The sequence below is a fragment of the Quercus robur genome, chromosome 3, assembly GCF_932294415.1.
Source record: "Quercus robur chromosome 3, dhQueRobu3.1, whole genome shotgun sequence".
Lineage (NCBI taxonomy): Eukaryota > Viridiplantae > Streptophyta > Magnoliopsida > Fagales > Fagaceae > Quercus > Quercus robur.
Genome location: NC_065536.1, coordinates 53,920,025 through 53,937,244, shown reverse-complemented (window position 1 = coordinate 53,937,244; position 17,220 = coordinate 53,920,025). Strand labels below are relative to the sequence as shown.

General features: G+C 34.7%; 1 pseudogene; it reads right to left on the bottom strand.

The window, feature by feature from the left end:
* Positions 1 to 9,054: 9,054 nt before the first annotated feature.
* Positions 9,055 to 13,117, bottom strand: LOC126718382 (cytochrome P450 71B34-like; annotated as a pseudogene).
* Positions 13,118 to 17,220: the final 4,103 nt, after the last annotated feature.

Sequence of the window (17,220 nt, the reverse complement as noted above, 5' to 3'; positions counted from 1 at the left end):
AAGAGGGTTCTGGGACGGAGTAAACTTACGTTTAGGTGCCATAGACATGATTAACGTAAACAAAAAGAGAGGGAGAAAGAGAGAGAGACAATCAAAAAAGTCCCAAGCAGTTCAAATATATCAAAATATATTGAAAAGAGAGTATGTATGCATGGGAAATGCATGAACATGTGACATGCAATATAAAAGGCATCATGGGCTCAGCCCAATCCAATCCTACCAGCACACAATCAATTTGCACACATCTAAATGCATGATAATACTATTATAATGCTTATTTGATGCAATGCATGAGATTTTAAACTCATTTAAGCAACAACCCATCCCAAAATTTCAACAAAAACTCATCAATTTTGAAAAACCCCAAAAATTTTGAAAAACCCCAAAATTTAGGTTTCAAAACATGAAATGCATGAAAATGATAGATTAGAAACTCACCAAGTGAAGAAAAACTTGGAAAAACCCTGAAGAAACCTTAAGGAAGAAGTTTGGAGTGAGTAAGAGAGGTTTAGGAGGTGAAAAGACGAGTCTGTCAAGAGAGAGATCGAGAAAAGTGAGAAACGGATCGCGCTGAACCTTTATATAAAAGGTCAGTAAAGCTCGACAGATAGAGGTGTTGAGAGGTGTCAAGCCATCTGTGGAGGAAGGTGTCGAGAAAATCAACATCGATAGATGTAACTGTCGAAGAGCTGTCGAGGGACAAATCAACAAAGGCTAAAGGAAGCTCAATCGATCCACCAACTGTTGATAAGCTATCGAGGATCCAAAAGAAATCTCGATCGATCCACCTAGTTGTCGAGAAGCTATCGAGATTGCGATAAGAAGAAGATGAAAAGCTTGATAGATATGCTAGGTGTTAAGAGATTACTCAAAAATAGTTTTTCAAGGAGGGAAAAACATAGATATGAATGCAATCAAGTATGCAATTCAACCAAGGATCCAAACAACATTTTAAGTTCTCAAAATCATCTTTCAACAACAATTTTAAGCACACAGATCCCAAACCACACACATACACTAAACAAGTCTAACCAATTTTATATTTCAAAAACAAGTTAAGACAGTTTAGTAAGCATATATTAACACATGTAAACCTTGTGATGGCCAAATCATAGTGTACTTGCACATGTATCAAGAGTAGCAAAGAATATTGCGTGTTGTGTGTGAAAAATATCATAAGATTGCATAAGTGTGTACATGTTATGACGATTTGAGATATGAGAAAATCACTTTAAGTCACACACAATCATAACAATTTAATGGGGACTATCACATTCGAGGTACATCCTATAACTCCCACATCTCCTAGAATACACGCTTGCAATCATATTTAAAACATTTTGATCTTTTTGCTTTTTATTTTTCTTTACATATTTTTCTTTTTAACCAAATCATGCATGGGCATATAAGAGAGAAAAAAAAATACCCAATGATGTTAAGCATTTGACATTCTTATTTTGCTATGCCGAAGCACACAAATGTCATTTCATGATTGGTGGGCAACAGTGGTGAGATGGTTATTTATGCCTTTCTCTTAGGATTTTCAAGTCCTTCCCGTCAAAAAGAGTGATACGAGTGCTAAGTACAAGAGATCACTTAACGTTACTCATAACAAACACGAGCCACAAAGCTCACTTGCTTAGTTGTGCATCGAGATGCTCATCTAAGTTACAAGAGATAAAAAGTTTAGAAAACTCTGTTTCAATGGCCATCCAAGGTACACAAGTACCAATGTACACAAAACACACATTGTTTTTGTATTTTTCTGATTTTTCAATTCTTATTTTATTTTTTTATATAAAAAATTTTAAAAAAATTGAAAACAAACAAAAATATGTTAAACAAAGCAAAGCATAAAAACTAGACTGACTCAAAATGAAAGCAAAACACACAAGTTATGCAAAAACAAAAACACAAAGAGAGAGAAGAAAGTGATAGAATCACTTAGAACCCTTTTCCTTCCACACCTTGGAAAAACATTTCCTTTGATTAAACCCTTGAGTCGGCGGTGAGGGGTAAGAATTGAAACTGTTCAAGTTCGGAAGGAGCATGAGGACTTTGAGAAGATCTCCAAGGGGCGCAAGAGAGGATTAAAGCTGATTCTGGCTTCCAGATGTTATCATACCATTGCTCTATTGAGTGGCTAACCACTTATAGAAATTTGGTTGAGTATGACCGACAACTCCACAATGATGACAGAGATGCTGCTTCTTTTGTTTAGGCTTTGAGAGTTAGCCTTCTTAGCTCTAGGATTTTTAGCTTCCTTCTTGTCTTGCTTAGGGGGTTCTCCTAAGGTAGATTTACCTTTGTCTAAATTCTCACTAGCTAAATCAATTTTAACATCATTGTTCTCAATTTCAACATTATTACTAGGAGGAACAAAAACAATAGTACTAGTAGAAGCAATATTAGAAGAAGAGAAACCTTACCCTAAGCCTATTTGATCAGAAGTAGATTTCTGAAGACTGAGCATCTCATCAAGCTTTGCACTTGAAGTCCTCTCCAATTGAGCTCTGACTTGAAATAGCTCCGCTTCAAGCTTCTTGGTCTTCTTAGCCAAGAAATTATTTTCAAATCTCAATGCTCCAATAGTCTGATTAGCTTCATTAAACTTTGTGGAAAGCTCTTCAAGATCAAGTTCAACATCACTGAGCTTCTTGGTGGCCAGTCTATAAAGTTTCTCAGAAAGCTTGTATAGTTTCTCATTGGTTGTATGGATATCATCTTGATCATCAATCTTCTCAAACTTGGATTCCACCAATTCCTCTTCTTCATCCACATCTTCAACAATCCCCTCAGTAGGATTGACAGTGGTAGTGAAGGCATTTAGGATTCCGTCATCCTCATTGTCGAAATCATCCTCAAGCTCGGTGTCACTTAAAGTAGCAGCAAGTGCCTTGCTATTCCCAATGCTCTTGAGATATGTAGGACACTCCTGTTTTATGTGACCGAAGTCTTAACACCCAAAGCACTTAGGTTCTACGGGAACAGTGTATTGACCGCCGTCCCTGGCATCCTTCTTCCCTTTGTCTTGACTCTTGAACTAAGAAGAACTGGATTGCCTACGGTCCTTGTCAAAGCCCTTCCCATTGGCATTCTTCATGAACTTCTTGAATTGCCTGGTGATGTAGGACTTCATCTTAGAATCTTTATCGTCTGAAGACTCATCCGTGTCACTGCTCTTGGCTTTCAAGGCCATACTCTTGCTCTTGCCCGACTTACCAATCCTTGTTAACCCTAGCTTGTAAGTCTGCAGATTACCAACCATCTCTGTCAAAGGAATCTTGTCAATGTCCTTTAATTTCTCGATTTCCGTAATCTTAGCATGGAACCTCTCAGGTAGAGATCTAAGTACTTTTCTCACAATCTCGGGTTCAAGAATGGTTTCCCCAAGATTGAAAGCTAAGTTCACTATATCCTTGAGCTTGGTATAGAACTCATCGAACGACTCATCCTCCTCCATCTTAATCTCTTTGAAGCTTATAGTAAGCCTCTGAAGCTTCAAATCCTTGACAGTCTTAGTTCCTTCATAGGTTGTTTGGAGGATGGTCCACACTTCTTTTGCAGTTTCAATGGAGGATATCTTCTTAAATTCCTCATTAGTGACTACACTGAACAAAGCATTCAATGCTCTACTGTTGAAGTTTGCCGCCATGATCTTGGTTTCATCCCAATCGGCCGACGCTTCTTTTGGCTTGATCCAGCCTATCTCAATAGCTTGCCACACCTTCTCTAAAGATTGCAAGAAAGCTCTCATGTGTATTTTCCAGTATGCATAGTTAGTGCCATCAAATAAAGGAGGTATTATTAAAGACTGTCCTCTATCCATGACAAACAGGAGTCAATGGATCAACACAACAAAAATTAAAACCTAATCAGAGTGTGCCTGCTCTGATACCACTTAATAGGCCAAAAACAAATTGACTCCTTATGATAGATTAATTGATTAATTAGCCAAGTTTATTAATTAATCAAATTAACATGCAAACGCGTGGTAGCACAAACAAATCACCAATAAACTAATTATGCAACGGAAAATAAATTGACAGGGTGATTTGTTTATGAATGGGGAAAACCAACATGGCAAAAACCCCACGAGTGATTTTAAGGTCACCACTCTCGAAATTCCACTATTATCACAAAAAACTATTACGGGTAAAGGAATCCCAGTACCTTATACCAACCTACAGTTGAACCCTTACCCCAATACTCAATTGGACTTGTTCTATAGTGGTAATTTCTCCTTTTGATGCACGGCTCCCAGTACTTGACTAACCAATTGTGCGAATCCCAATACGCGACTTCAATCACCAATTAGAGAAGATTGTTGGCTGCAAAGTTCTTCAGTTCATCCCAACGATGGAGATTAAGAAGATGCTTGGTCACAAAACCCTACGGAGCACAAATATAGCAACATTATCACAAGAACGACGAACTAAGGCAAAACTGTGTCTCCAATCACAAATTGCTTGAACAAACTTTGCTAAACACTTGTGCAACTTGTGTCCTCTTTGATGGCCCTTAAAATAATCATTTTATATATCTAGGGCTGTGGGAAAAGAAAGCTCAAACACATAATCACAGATTAGAGTCAAAATAGAATTGAAAATCTATTTTTCATAAATCTCGATAGATGCCTATCTATCTAGCTGTTGTCGAGAAGCTGTCGAGCCACGGGGCTGGAATTGCTTCTTAAACTTGATAGATGGCTAGCTATTGAGCTAGCTATCGAGCTTTAATGACAAGCACTTTTCAGCTTGAATCTTCGACAGACTTGCATGGCTTCAACACTTGATCTTGAAACAAAGTTTCTTGAAGTATTAAACACATCCTAGATCTACCCAAATACAAGTAAAGTGCATTTTGTCAAAGGATTAGCCAATTACATAAAATAATGACAAATCTTCTTAACAAGTGAATCACATATGTCCTAACAGTATTTGTTTTCTATCCTTGTTGCCTCAATCTTTAGTTGTTGATAGTAGTTGGACTTCCACTTCCGTGGCTCGCTCTCACTTCTTATAATGTTTTCCCATACTTGTTTCTTACCTAGCCCACCATTATTTTATTTTTATTTTTTTACTGTTATATGCTCATCAATCAGGGGTAATGAATCTAATGATACTCTCACTTTCACTTTGAAAAATTCTTAGGTACTTCTAGAGTACGAAAAAATGATATCCTTTCCTCTCACATTTATGATAGACCCGACTATTAATTTAATGAATGGGCTCTACTATGAATATGAGAGGAGACAGCACCATTCTCCATGCTCCAAGAGTACCTAAGAATTACTCCTAATTTTTATATTCACTTTCATATTTTAAATATATTTTTATTTTTTAAGATGTGAATATTTTTATATTAATTGTGGATATTTTTATAAATAGTGGAGGTAAACTAAATAATTAGAGTCATTAAACAGAAGTCTTATTTCGTTTTTTTTTCTTTTTTGATAATTTAATAGTCAAGAAAAAAAAATTGAACCCTAAATATCTTATTGAAAAACCTTAATTGAATAAACCTAAAAGTTAGAGAATTGAAATTAAATTTGAAAAAACTTAGAAAGTCAGTTTTGTATTCTTTTTTTTTTTTTTTTTTTTTTTTTTACTACGGTCTAATTTGCAAAGAAGTCAACGAGTAATTGGGCGACCTTAAATCGGCGAGGAGTGTGCGTAAAGCATGTGGTCCCCTCGACAAGGGGCATGTCATGTGTTAAGAAGTGGGATCCAACCATGGAAGTTGCACAACACTGATCTCTTATAAAGGGGAAAAAAAATGAGGGCCAAGTACTACGCTGGCGTTGGTACAATTGCCACGTGTTGAATGCCCAGAGATTGACAATGTAATTTTTGCAATGTTATGAATACCATTTTGGAACCTGTTTCAGTTTGTCTAGCAAAAAGGAATATTTTAGTACCGGCTTATTTCGGTGTACCATTACAAGGTGTTTCGGGGTTCCTAAAATATATATATATATATATTCTTATAAAACATAAAATTATCAAATTAAGGAAGTAAATAACTAAATATCAAACAATACAAACTATTTTAGTCTTAAATCTTAACATAAAAATGTATTACTTTTTTTTAGTTAAATAATAATACAAGTTAATGAAATAAATATTAAAAATGCTTAATTAACTGAGTTTAGTTTTTTTTTTTTTTAATATCAAAATAAATTTAAACAACTAAATATTAACTTGCTTAAACCCATAAATTTTTATTCTTTCCTTTTTCTTCCTTTTTTATTTACTTATTTTTCCCCTTAACTACCCACTACATTAATTATTGAGTTTGTGTGAAACATTAGCTATCTACCACATGTGCAAAGTGCTATACACATCCCAATAAAATAATTAAACAAATAGATAAAATCTCTTCATCTATCAGATGGTAGAATAAAAAAGTAATAAATTTGTTTAAATATCTCCCGCATTTATTACCCTACCTACCCCTACAACTCATTCTACACAATTCTGCTTCTCTCTCTTAGCTCCTTCAAGTTCAAAATCCTCTTGAAGAAGAAGAACAATTTCTTCTGCTTGTTGCCTCGTTCTTGATTCCGAAAGCAGATAAGTATGTATTTAACTTGTTTTCTCTTTCATTTTCTCTCTGTCTCACACACAAGCACTCTCTCACATCACCCCCATACCTCAAAACCTCCCTATTTCTCTCTCTCTCTCTCTATTCTATTCGGACCAATAACTCATACCGAACGAATCTTGAATTTCGGCCAAAATTGATCGAAACTCTCTGAAACAGACCAAAATTTTATCCAAGGTGGAACAAGTGAGATTACCATTCTGGTTTATATGCTAGTACGAGATTTTCCAGACATTCCAGCCGAAACGAAATGGATTTAATAACATTAGTTTTTGGAATGGGATGGTGGTCCCCACTTGATGAGTCAATGCATGATTCATTCACCCCTCAAGTGAAGTGAGCGCAACCACTCTTTCTACACTAGTACATATTTTAATGTTTGATTGTGTTATACGATATTGCAAGTTGCAAAGGTAAACGATACTTGTAAGATTTCCTTGTAAGATTTTGGAAGTCTATTTGGTTAGGTACATGATAGATTGTGAATTTGTTATGAGAAGAGGATCTTTCGTTGGGCTATTCTGGTGTAATCAATCAAGAGGGGGCATTGACCGTAAATGAATCGAGTTGCTAATGAGGAGCTTGAACTCCAGTCAGAAAAAAGATTTGTTTATGTTTGCTTGTTTGTTTAAAAAATAAATTAAATTTAAGTCTAAGTTTAAACTCGACAATTAAATGAACTAGACCTAAAATTAATGGGTAATTATTAGGTATTCCTGGATTACCATAAATGCGTATTTCCTCCTATCAAATAACTATTGGTCTTACTAATTAAATTTATAGTGGGACCGACAGTTTATGTGAGAGGGGGGAGTATGTATTTATGATAGTCCAAGAGTATTCAATAATTGTCCAAAATTAATAATACGTTTGTGAACAAACACTTGAACATTAAAGTCGATTCAAATTTATGTTGTATTATCATTATATGTCTATATATAAACTTGTCTAAAAATATAATTATATAGTCTTGAAGCTGAAGTGTTTAAGTTGAGGAGTAATGACATATAGACTAGTATGCAATTTACACATTAAAAATTACACATTTTTGTTTCAAATTTTCGATTCATAATATGCCATTTTGAGCTAAGGTAGCAATTGACAAACACGACATCACAACATATAGACGGAATGACTTAAATCAAAATGATATGTAACATTAGGGTCCAAATTTTAAATGGTGTCATATCTCATCAATACATATTAACTAATCTAGCACTTATATTTTTTTATAGATATAATAAAATTTAAATCTCTTTTAGGTATAGACATGATTTGAACTCAAAATCTTTTAATTAATAAAAAAAATCCCTATTTGATGTTCAACCACAAGTTTTTATTTCATTAGCATTCATTTATAGGAAGTAAAAATTTAATAGATATTGTTAATTAGTACATATGCCAAAACAATTATGTTATTATTATTATTTTTTTAAATTACTAGTTTATAAGTTTATTATTACACACCTCATTAAAAAAAATGAATACTTCACATGTAAACGTTAAAAAAATGACACCCTGTACGGAGCACATAGTTCAATAAGAGGTAGAAAGGTGTATAAGAAAAAAAGGATCTTTGTAATATGATTTGGTGGGATGCGTCATTGATTTTGATGTTGGAATTGAAAGATTCCCTCTACACACCTTTCATTGCCACCATACATGATCAAACATTTGAACATTAAAGTTAATTTAAATTTATAATATAATTTGTAATACGAACAAAGTAAGGCCTTCTTCCTTTTTTCTCCATACAGTTTGGAGTTTAAAGAAAATTTGCCCACCCAGCCTCTACTCTGTTGTTCAAAACAATTGATTGAATGACATAATTATGTCTATCGTTCATAATACTGAATAGAAACCATCAGTCTCAAAAATACTTTATACTCTACTGATTGTGATATGCCATGTGTTTTATTTATTTTTTTTCTATTTTAAATTTTAGTTATTTTATAGGTAAAATAAAATGAATACATCATAACAAATTATGATTAGTGAAGCATAAAATGGAATAGAAATAGTGGTTTTGTATTCCATAATACCACCATAGGTCATAAAGACAAACACAAATTATCTTTCAATTCCTGCCATTTATTTATAAGAAAGGAAAATGATCCATGATCGCAAAAGCCAAAAACATACATGCTAATTGGCCACCATTTATTTCAAAGTGCTTAGCAATATATATATATATATATATATATATATATATGGGAGAGGCTTCTGTCAAGTGACTAGTTCCACTAGACATGCTAGGGTACGGATACATGTCCAAAATTGGACACGTGTTCACATCTCAACCCGTCCAATGAAACTGGTCACTGGACACAAGTCCAACCCTATATATATTACATAAAAGCAACTATTCCTATGGAGATTATATTTAGAATGGAGTGAGATGTGGGAGAGAAGAAAGGGAGGGGAAGAGTGTTGACATAAACTAATATTTTAAAACAATTTGATTGGCACAAGGTTCAAAGTTGTTTTCTTATTGGTAGTAAGGCTAAGACCAGCTTCCTCTTCCATGTTGATATCTTCCTCTTTAATCCCATAAGGTAATTTCCAATTGAAACAATATAAAAGATTTGCAAGTGCAAGCTCAACTGTTGTTGTTGCCATATACATCCCAGGACAACTTCTTCGACCAGATCCAAATGTCAATAACTCAAAATTTTGACCTTTATAATCGATGGAGTTATCCATGAACCTTTCTGGGATGAATTCTTTTGGGTTCTCCAAGTATTTAGGATCTCGTCCTATTGCCCAGGCATTAACTTGTACTAACATTTTTCGGTAAATGTCATACCCATTGTGTAAAGTTGTGATTTACAAATATGTATTCTGTTGGCTTTTATTCTGTTCCAAATTTGATTGTAATTTTATTCAATCTTTTGTACCCTGTATTTATTATAGGATTTGATTGTAAGGGTTGTGTGTTAGAGAAAGAGAGTGTGAAGACTCAAGCAATTGAAGCCAGAAGATTTCTCGCAGGTATCTCACGAAGTGAAGCATGTGTCTTGCACATGACTGGAATGCAAAGAGTCAGTACAGATGGAGACAGCTATGTTTCGCTAGTAGCTCGTGGGTAAGGCCTTCCCGCGAGACACTCGTGAAACATTCTGTTCTACCGGACTGTACTATCTGATACACACTTTCTGTACCCACACTATATATACCTACATTACCCAGAAATGTTGAGGAGAGCTTCTGAGAGAAAACCCTAGCCAAACACCTTAAGAGTTAAAGATTATCATACCCATATATCTCTACACATAAGCTTGTGGATTTCCTCAACTCCTACCTCTCCATTTCCATGCCATTGAGAGGTTGATAGCTCAAACACTTACCACATCTTTTCAGAGTGTCAAGTGAGGTTTTGATATTGCTGGGAACCATTGGAAGAAGCCAAGGATGGCAGATGCAACATGAAGCTTGTTGCAGGATCTGGAGAGTTAGACAAGACACAGTTTTGAGAAGCCTTGTTGGAGTAGGAGCTTGGAGGGCTTAGGTACTGCGGGTAGATTAGGCTTGGAGGCTCTCTTGCTAACCCATGTATCCCAACTGATTGACTAGTGGATCGTTTACCGCTTGAAGGGTGGCGGAGAGGTTTTCGCTGAGTTCTTCGATTTTCTCTTCAATAACACATCGGCGTGTTATCTGTGTTTGCATTCTTCTTCCCTACTCTTTTACATTTCGTTTTACTGCTGTGTTTATATGAATATATGTTAGAGTAGCTTGTTTGGTTATCCGCTCGCATTTACACTATTCCACACTTAGAATTAAGTTAATGTAAAATCAATCGAGCCGTAACTTTGATTGGGAGGGTCTAAACAACTCTTGTGTTTTTTAACACATTTTCGAGCTTTCACATTGATCTTAAAGTGTGACATGGTTTCTCTTGGAAGAAGTAGAGTTGTTGGAGGATGCAATCTAAAAGTTTCTTTAACTATCATCTTTAGATAATGAAGGTGGTTAGTGTCACTTTCAGTGACTTTCCCTTTATTTCCAATGAAATTTCTAACTTCATCTTGTGCTTTTTTCATCAATCTTGGGTTCTTAGCAAGCTCTGCCATCGCCCATATCATGGTAATTGCACCAATAAACAAATATAGTAACACGTAAGTAGATGAACATGGGCTAATTTGATAAGGTAAGTAAAGTTAAAAAGAAAAAAAAAAGGAAAAAAAAACATGGGATTAATAAAAGATTGGCAGCTTACCAAGATGACTGCCTTAATGTTATGTTTTATGAACCGAGCAGCATCACCAAACTCAACTTGCTCCCTTTCAATTCTCAGCAGCACATCGATAATGTCTTCATGCTTTAGTTTTGTCCTCTCAAGATCAAGATGGAGATCAATGACCTGTTGGAATAAAGTATCCAACTCATGAAAAACCCTTTCAAGCCTTTTAAATCTACTAGAGAAAGTGTCTATAATCCATCCCACCAAGGGAAAGAATTTAGATGCATTGTAGCTTCTTATCATGGACACTACTGTTGGGGTTTATGCCCTAAAATCCAATTTATTGGCATGTTATAAATAATTAAGTTGTTTAATTATATGAGACTATTTGGAAATGAACTAATGTGACATTATCATAGTCCATGAGATGCATTGTATGTGATTTATATGATTTAGTCACAGAAGATATAAATCACAAGTTCCTTGTAAACACAAAATGTAGTTCATAGTCGGCGATGAAATTGGGCATTTCATCTGCGAAGACTATAACACAACAACTATTATGATTTATCTTGATCATGGAAGTGGAGACTTCTAGTTAATGTGTTGATGTTTCTTAAGAGTTAAGACATATTGACCTAAACCGCTGTGAGATTAATTATTCAATCAATAACTGTCACCTAAATAATTAATCTCATGACTTCTAATTTCATAGACTCTCAATCCTGAGAGGGTAGTGAACTCGATCATGAAATGTAGGTTACTTTGATATATCAGAAGTGAGATCTAATATTCATGGTCAAAACCTCAGTATGTTAGGTAACCACATGTATTATTGAGGGAACACATATTCTCAAAATGGTATCCATAATCTCTTTTTATAGAGACACGAAATATCCCCTTGAGATAAGTTTAATGGGAACTGGTTATTCAAGGCACCCACTTTAGTAAGGAATTACTAAAGCTTATATTTATTGAAATTGGATTTCAATAAATGTGAATAACCAAAAGATTAAACCGTGTACTCATGGATAAAATAGTTGTTTACAAAGTAACAATTCTTTATGACTTTGTTCACTATGGATATTTCATGGAGGGGTAATATGATATTATTAGAGTCTTGGGATATAATTTATTAATAAGGCCTAGAGTGCAATTATATTTATATAGTGGTATTAAATATAATTAATGGTAACTTTGACTTGTCAAGAGTTGACAGAAAAACCCAAGGCTCATTGGAGATAGAGTCTTATTTGTTCTCTTTGGTCCCATCTCAAGTCACAAACTAAAGCCCAATTGTGTAGGCCCAAAAGGCTAACCCAATTAGATAATCAATTTTTATTTAATAAGAGTTATTAAATAAAGTAACTACTATGGTAGTTAGTATGTACGTATGATGAAAAGAAAAGAAAACAGTTTTTCTCGGCAAGGAGAAGAAGAAGGATTTTTTCTTTGAGAATCAATGTACAAAAAGACTGATTGAGAGACCACACTTCTTGGGCACCATGTCGAATTGAAATGAAGATTAAAGGTATTCTCAAGTCTTGGTTTTGGATTTCACTTCATCAAGGTACATTTTCTATTCTTTGTTCTAGAATTCAAGGTTACATGTTATCTGTCATGAATGAAGTAGATCCGTGATTGCTGCTTCCGATGTGTGTTTTGTATGAGATACAAAACTAGGTTTTCCAACAACTACCTCATCAACCACTGCTTGAAACCTTTCATTGTCTAAACCTCTCCCACAGAAACTCTTACCAAAACCAATCCTAAAATTTATACTTGCAGTGAGGGCAAACAGCTTCTCAGAAAGATCAATAATGGTTGCAGAAGATGCATAGTGAGATATAGAATCCACAGGCAAAGCAACTTCTTCTTCCCTAATGAACAGATAGGATTGCACGCTCTTCACACTACAAAGCTCAAGAACACATATTTTCCTTATCTCTCTCCAGTAATCACCATAAGGTGAAAAAGCCATGTCCCTATAATTGTAGGAAAAAACTTTAGAGCAAGCTAAGGGAGGTCTACTACAACAGGCAAGATCATTAACTTTTAAGGCTTCTCTTGCTGCCTCAGCAAAAGATATTATGACAGTTCTTATGCCACTAAGTTGAAGAAGCATCACAAAACCATATTTCTTGGAGAGATGTCACATAGACTAGTGAGGCAACACACCAAGTTGGTGCAAGTTACCTATAATAGGGAGCTTAGGAAGGCTTGGTGGAATGTTCTTTGAACAATGCCCATCCATCTTTTTTTTATGAGCAACAAAAGAGGGAGAACAAGATGAAGAGGAAGCCATAAAGGTATGGTATCAAGAGCCATTGAAGCTATATCTTTATGTCAAGTTAGTAAGTATCCTCTAAAATTGTTCACCTATAAATAGCCAGAGATACTAGATTGAACCAAAAAAAAAAAAAAAAATTTGTATGTAAGTTTTTTGTCCCCATTAGGCGGTATGATATACTTAAAAAGCAAAAATATTGCTTCACACAATTTCTTACACTCTGGTATACTACATCACATTTGCATGCGCGATGTACACAATTTTTTCAATTTTTACACTCTAGCTAGTATGTACTACATTCACATTTGCATGAGTGTAATGTGATAACATTTTTTTTTTTTTTTGATATCTCCACTTAAAATGGAGAAATATAATGGTACGTACAGCCTATATACATACAAAATGAATGTGATATATACTAAGTTCTCAAATTATTTGGTTAGTGTTTTTGTCTTGTTGGATAAAATTGCATACATATGTTCCTAATCCCTATGAAAGTTTGCCAAATATCCATCATTATTGCACCGCTATAATATACATACGTTTCTAATCCCTATGAAAGTTTGCAAATATATGTATGTTTCTAATCCCTATGAAAGTTTGGCAAACCCAATAAGATAAGCCCACACTGCTATACTTCTTTTAACATCCCACCTATGCTTTCAAAATTCCACACTTATCATCTTTTTTCTAGAATGTGGTGGAGTGAGCAAAGAAGACCAATAAGTGAATTTTAAGCTAAATGTTAATTCTAGAGTCTAAAAACCGACCTCAAAAATCAAATTATACTTATCAATCACTTTCGCAAGCATGTTACTAGTACCATTTCCCATGCCCCACACTTGTCTGTTTGTGTATATATATATACATATTTAGCAATCATTAACTTAACAAACTTGTTGGTGTGTGTATATACATATTGCATGCGAGACAACACCCGATAAGATAAGCCCACAACGCTATACTCCTTTTAACATCCCACCTATGCTTTCGAAATTCCACTCTTATTATCTTTTTTCTGAAATGTGGTGGAGTGAGCAAAGAAGACCAGTAAGTGAGTTTTAAGCTAAATGTTAATTCTAGAGTCTAAAAACCGACCTCAAAAATCAAATTATACTTATCAATCACTTTCGTAGGCATGTTACTAGTCCCATTTCCCATGCCCCACACTTGTCTGTGTGTGTATATATATACATATTTGGCAATCATTAACATAACAAACTTGTCCGTGTGTGTATATACATATTGCATGTGAGACAACACTTGATCAAATAAGCCCACACCGCTATACTCCTTTTAACATCCCACCTATGCTTTCAAAATTCCACTCTTATCATCTTTTTTCTGGAATGTGATGGAGCGTGCAAAGAAGACCCGAAAGTGAATTTTTCATGCTAAATGTTAATTCTAGAGTCTAAAAATTGACCTCAAAAATCAAATTATACTTATCAATCACTTTTGCAGGCATGTTACTAGTCCCATTTCCCATGCCCCACACTTGTCTGTGTGTGTATATATATACATATTTGGCAATCATTACCATAACACACTTGTCCGTGTGTGTATATACATATTACATGCAAGACAACACCTAATAAGATAAGCCTACACCGCTATACTCCTTTTAATATCCCACCTATGCTTTCGAAATTCTACTCTTATCATCTTTTTTTCGGAAATAGGGAGTGAGCAAAGAAGACCAATAAGTGAGTTTTAAGCTAAACATTAATTCTAGGGTCCAAATTTTAAATGGTGTCATATCTCATCAATACATATATATTAATTTAGCACTTATATTTTTTTATAGATATAATAAAATTTAAATCTCTTTTTGGTATAGACATGATTTAAACTCAAAATCTTTTAATTAATAATAAAAAAAAAAATCCCTATTTGATGTTCAACCACATGTTTTTATTTCCTTAGCATTCATTTATAGGAAATAAAAACTTAATAGATATTGTTAATCAGTACATATGCCAAAACAATTATGTTAATTCTTTTTATATTTTTAAATTACTAGTTTATAAGTTTATTATTACAAACCTCATTAAAAAAAAATGAATACTTCACATGTAAAAGTTAAAAAAATGACACCCCGTACAGAGCACATAGTTCAATAAGAGGTAGAAAGGTGTAAAAGAAAAAAAGATCTTTGTAATATGATTTGGTGGGATGCGTCATTGATTTTGATGTTGGAGTTTAAAGATTCCCTCTACATATCTTTCATTGCCACCATACATGATCAAACATTTGAACATTAAAGTTGATTTAAATTCATAATATAATTTGTAATACGATCAAAGTGAGGCTTTCTTCCTTTTTTTCTCCATACAGTTCGGAGTCTAAAGAAAATTTGCCAGCCCAACCTTTACTCTGTTGTTCAAAACAATTGATTGAATGAAATAATTATGTCTATCCTTCATAATACTGAATAGAAACCATCAGTCTCAAAAATACTTTATACTCTACTGATTGTGATATGCCATTGTTTTATTTATTTTTTTTATATTTTAAATTTGGCGAAAAACACATTTTGGTCCCTACATTTTCAGCCGATTCCCGTTTTAGTCCCTAAGTTTTTTTTTTACCGCTTTTAGTCCCTCTCCTAAAAAACGATTCCATTTTGGTCCCTACCGTTACATCATAAACGGATATTGCTGATGTGGCAAACGGCATTGATAATCAATAATAAAATAATATCTACAGTAACCTGACTTGCCACTGTTAGTTACTCCCCGCCCTTAGTAGTCACGTGCCACTCACGTGACGGTCCCTAATCCAAGCAAAACCCCAACTCACCCAAATAGAAATCCCTAACCCCCAAATTTCCTCAGCTCCTCGCTCATCAATCACCACACGGATTGAAGTCCCTCACCAGTCACGAACTCAAAAGCACCTTCAAATCAATTGCTCCTCACTCACCACATAGCCGAAAACCATCTTCAAATCAACTGCTTTCCATGGATTCAAGCTCGATGTCATCGAGTGGAAGCATGAGGAAAAGGGGCCCAGCCCGATGTGTTAGGTTCTAAAGTTTAGGACTTTATGTATTTAGAACTCTAATTTGTATTGTTGGCAAACCATGATCAAAACAATGTGTTTAGAAGTGTTTAAACCTAGCTCAAAGTTGTATGTCAATGTAAAGTTGGAATCAAGTGTAAAGCAGAAAGCAGTGTGGCTTTCAGCCTGGCTCGATCGATCGAAGCTTAGGCTCGACCGATCGAACGTCGGGCAGATTGCTTTTCTGCAGAATTTTCCAACTCAGCCCTAATTGTTTTAAAACATTTTTAGGGTTAAAAAAAAAAAAAAAAAAACATTTTTAGGGTTTCTTATTTGTCCTAAGTATAAAAGGCAAACCCTAGCCACGTTTTAGTGTTGCTCATATTGCGGTTTGTGTAAATCTCTTGTGAGATTTAGAGGAGCTTTCCTTTACACAAACTTAGGGTTTTCAAGGAGGAGATATTCTCTACACCTTGATGATCAAAACAGTTGCTACCATTAAAGCTTAAAGAATACACAAGCGGGGGTACTTGTAGCTGGTGGGAATCCAAGAAAGAAGGAGTCCGTGGATTCGGAGCTTGCACGTGGTCGTGTCAGTAAGTTCTACTGGTTGGTAGCATTAGGAAGTCGAGCGGGGGTGCTTGTAAGTCCTTTTGTATGAACTTCGATTCTTTCTGATAGTGGATTCAAGTTTACCTTGAGGATAGCTAGGTCAAATCCTCCCCAGGTTTTTACCGGTTTGGTTTCCTAGGTGATCATATCGTGTGTTATTTATTTTCCGCTGCTTTGCATGATATGATTGTTTGATTGTGATAACCTAGACTTGTTTAAATTGGACTAAGTAACAACTTGGCTAATTACCTAGGTTTAATCAATTGTTTAAGGGATCTAAAAACTGACAAGTGGTATCAGAGCGGGTTGCTCTTTTGTTTTAGATTTTTTGATCTAAGAGCTAATCCTTGACCCCTGTTGTCATGGATAATTTGAAGTGTCTTTCTGATCATGTTTCTGCTCATGCTTCTGTTGATTTTATTGATGCCTGTGAAACTCTTCGTAAGGAATTATTGAAATCTATGAAAATTTCTAAGAAATTCAAGGAAGAGTTAAAATTGGCTAATCTTGAAAAAGAGGAATTGAT